The sequence below is a fragment of the Pinus tabuliformis genome, chromosome Q (assembly GCF_031772625.1).
Source record: "Pinus tabuliformis cultivar Carrire ecotype Pingquan chromosome Q, CPIR1, whole genome shotgun sequence".
NCBI classification, from domain to species: Eukaryota; Viridiplantae; Streptophyta; class Pinopsida; order Pinales; family Pinaceae; genus Pinus; species Pinus tabuliformis.
Window position 1 is genome coordinate 762170439 of NC_142296.1, and position 3074 is coordinate 762173512.

A 3074-nucleotide genomic window follows, 5' to 3' on the forward strand; every position below is an offset into this window, starting at 1 on the left:
AGTTTTTTCTAGATTTTTGTTATCATCCATTCCCATTCTAGCAATCTGGAGCAACTAGGTTTGAGAAATCATCCCAAGTATTTGAAGCTCGAAGACAAAGGGATCGACTTAATCCCAAATAGATATTTTATTTGCTGACCGGTTGATACATCCATCTCATCTGATATCAGCTCAGATTTTTCCTGATTGATAACGAGACCTGAGGCTCTACCAAATTTAGAAAGAATCAGATATATAATTTCCCATTCTGAAAATTTGGCCGCACCAAAACAAAGGACATTGTCTACAGAGAAAAGACGATTTGAGACAGCTGTGGAAGAGACCCTACAATAAATCATAGAAAAACATTCATAGCTCAAAGGACCCAGAAGAATGAATGGTTCCATCAATTCATAGCTCATAAAACATAAAGCTAGAGATATTATCTAGTCGCTGCTTGGACAGGCCATCAACCTCCATGTTTTGTTCTTTGTACACATGGAGGAAAGATAAATCAGAGAAAGAAAAATGGATGGAATCAATATTAGGCATCCAGTGAGGTAGCAAAGGAACATCTAGAGCACTCCTCCCCTGCAACCAGTTAGGGACAATTTTGGAATCTCCAACAATCCTAATGGATTCAATGGCTAGCCAAACAACACTCTAAAGTAAACCCCACAGTGCCACAATCTTGTCCCTGCAGTTAGTGTCATCACCCCCATTCCAATAAATCGAAAACAATTGTTGGGACAAAGCTCAATGAGAGCTCCACAACCACATTGTCCCCCAACAGAAGCCCCATTGAAAAATCCAGTAGGGAAGATTGTCCCTAGATCCAAAATTCGAACAACCCTTTGAGGAGAGCTAGGAACCCAGGGGCCTATCTCAAGAAAGTAACCAACAATCTTTGCACTGGCAGAATAGTAGTCAGGGTACCTGTCCTCGAAGATTGTAGCATTTCTAGACTGCCATATCTCCCAAAGAACATACATGGGTAGCGCCCTGTATGGTCTTAGATTAAAGGACCAAAACATAAGGAACTCAATAATGGAATACCAATTCAAACCAACCCTAAGCTTCAGTAATCCTGCCACATTGTCCCTTATGGCCTTGGAAAAGGGACACTCCATAAATAAGTGAACAATGTCTTTGATGGCAGAATGGAAAAAATCTCATCTACTCAGACCTTGAAGTCCCTGTTTCATCAAATTTTCCTCGGTCAACATGTGGTTAAAAAGGGTCAACCAGGAGAAACATTTGATCTTCAAGGGTGCATCCGAGTTCCACATGGGCACAGTTCATTCATCAAAGGAATTGGGGGATGGAGAACCAGAAATGAATGCATCAAATTCTTTGATTTCTATGTTGCCTCCAGCAGCTCAGCCATCCCATGAAAGAAATTAGGCCTATCATTTAATGTTATCCCTATATAAATAATATTGAGTCTATAAGACTCCCATTCAAGATCTAATTATGCATTTAGTCTCAACTCCCAAGAATGTGGCCATGTATGAAAGTGGCAGTCCAAGGAAGTCTGCTTCATTAAGTCAACAAGAAGTCTAAGCCCTAATTGGTGCAATGCCAAGATAATTTGTGGCGATAATGAATGATTCCCATTCATCCCCTTCATCACATCCAACCCAATCTGTATCTTAGCCCCATTTCATGCCTTCCATTTCATATTTGCGCAAAGCCAAATCTTAGCAGCCATCAAGCTACCCCATATAACATATTTTTTACATTTAGAGGGAGCTCCCGCAACAACCCACTCTTCCATACTTTGTTGCTGAAGGTATTTCCCTAATATTATATCTCTCCATAAGCCATGAGCATTAAAATCCCTCCACAGATTACAATAGAGGAGGGCTAGATTAAACTACTTTGTGTCCCTTAATCCCTAGCCACCCGAATCTTGAGGGCAAGAAAGCATTCCAAGCATGATGAGGTGATATTTTTTCCCTAGGCTAGATCCCGCCCATAAGAACTTGGCAAATGATAGCGTTGATTTTTTGCAAGACCGCTAATGGGAGAAGAAATAAATGCATCCAATACACATAAATTCCTTGAAGCGCCGATTTTATCAAGATCACCCTGCCCCCAAGGGTCAGCCATCGATGTTCTGAAATAGAAATATTTTTCTGGATTTTGTGATCAGCCATTCCCAGTCTAGCAATCTGTAACAACTAGGTTTGAGAAAGCATCCCATGTATTTGAATCCTAAAGACAAAGGGATCGACTTAATCCCAAATAGAGCTTCTATTTTTTGGCCGATCGATACATCCATCTCATCTGAGATCAACTCAAATTTTTCCTTATTGATAATGAGACCTGAGGCTCTACCAAATTTAGAAAAAATCTGATATATAATTTCCCATTCTAAAAATTTGGCTGCACCAAAACAAAGGACATCGTCTACGAAGAAATATGAGTTGATGTGGCTGTGGAAGAGACCCTATAACCAGTAATGTCCCTAGTTGATTTTTCTATCCTCAAGCTTCAAATGAGCGAATCCATGACTAAAATAAAAAAGGAGCGGGGAGAGAGCACATCCTTGCCTCAGGCCCCTGAAAATTTTGAAAAATCAGAGGGGTACCCATTAACTAGGACCGCCAAAGATGCCAAAGTCACACATGCCATTATCCATTTAACCTGATGATGTGGAAATCTAATCTTGTGAAGGATCAGATGAAGAAAATCCTAGTCTACCCAATCATATGCCCTCAGTAGATCTATTTTCATGAGCCAATTTTTTTGTTTGTTTGATTTGATCGAATTTATACTTTCTAATGCAATTTCAACTGCATCCTGTATTCTCCTATCAGGAAGAAAGCTAAATTTCTCTGGCATATATGAAGAGCAAGAATATTTTCAACCTTGTGAGCTACAATTTTAGAAATCAATTTATAAACAAAGTTACAAAGGGAAATAGGTCTAAAGTTATAGAAACAAGTAGATTTTGATTTCTTAGGAGTCAATGTAAGGAAAGTTGCATTGATGGCTCCTGAGATGTGACCAAATACCTGAGATTCTTCAACCACCTGCAACAGTTCAGCTCCCTTGAGGTCAAAATAGGATAAGTAGAGCTCAACTGGCCA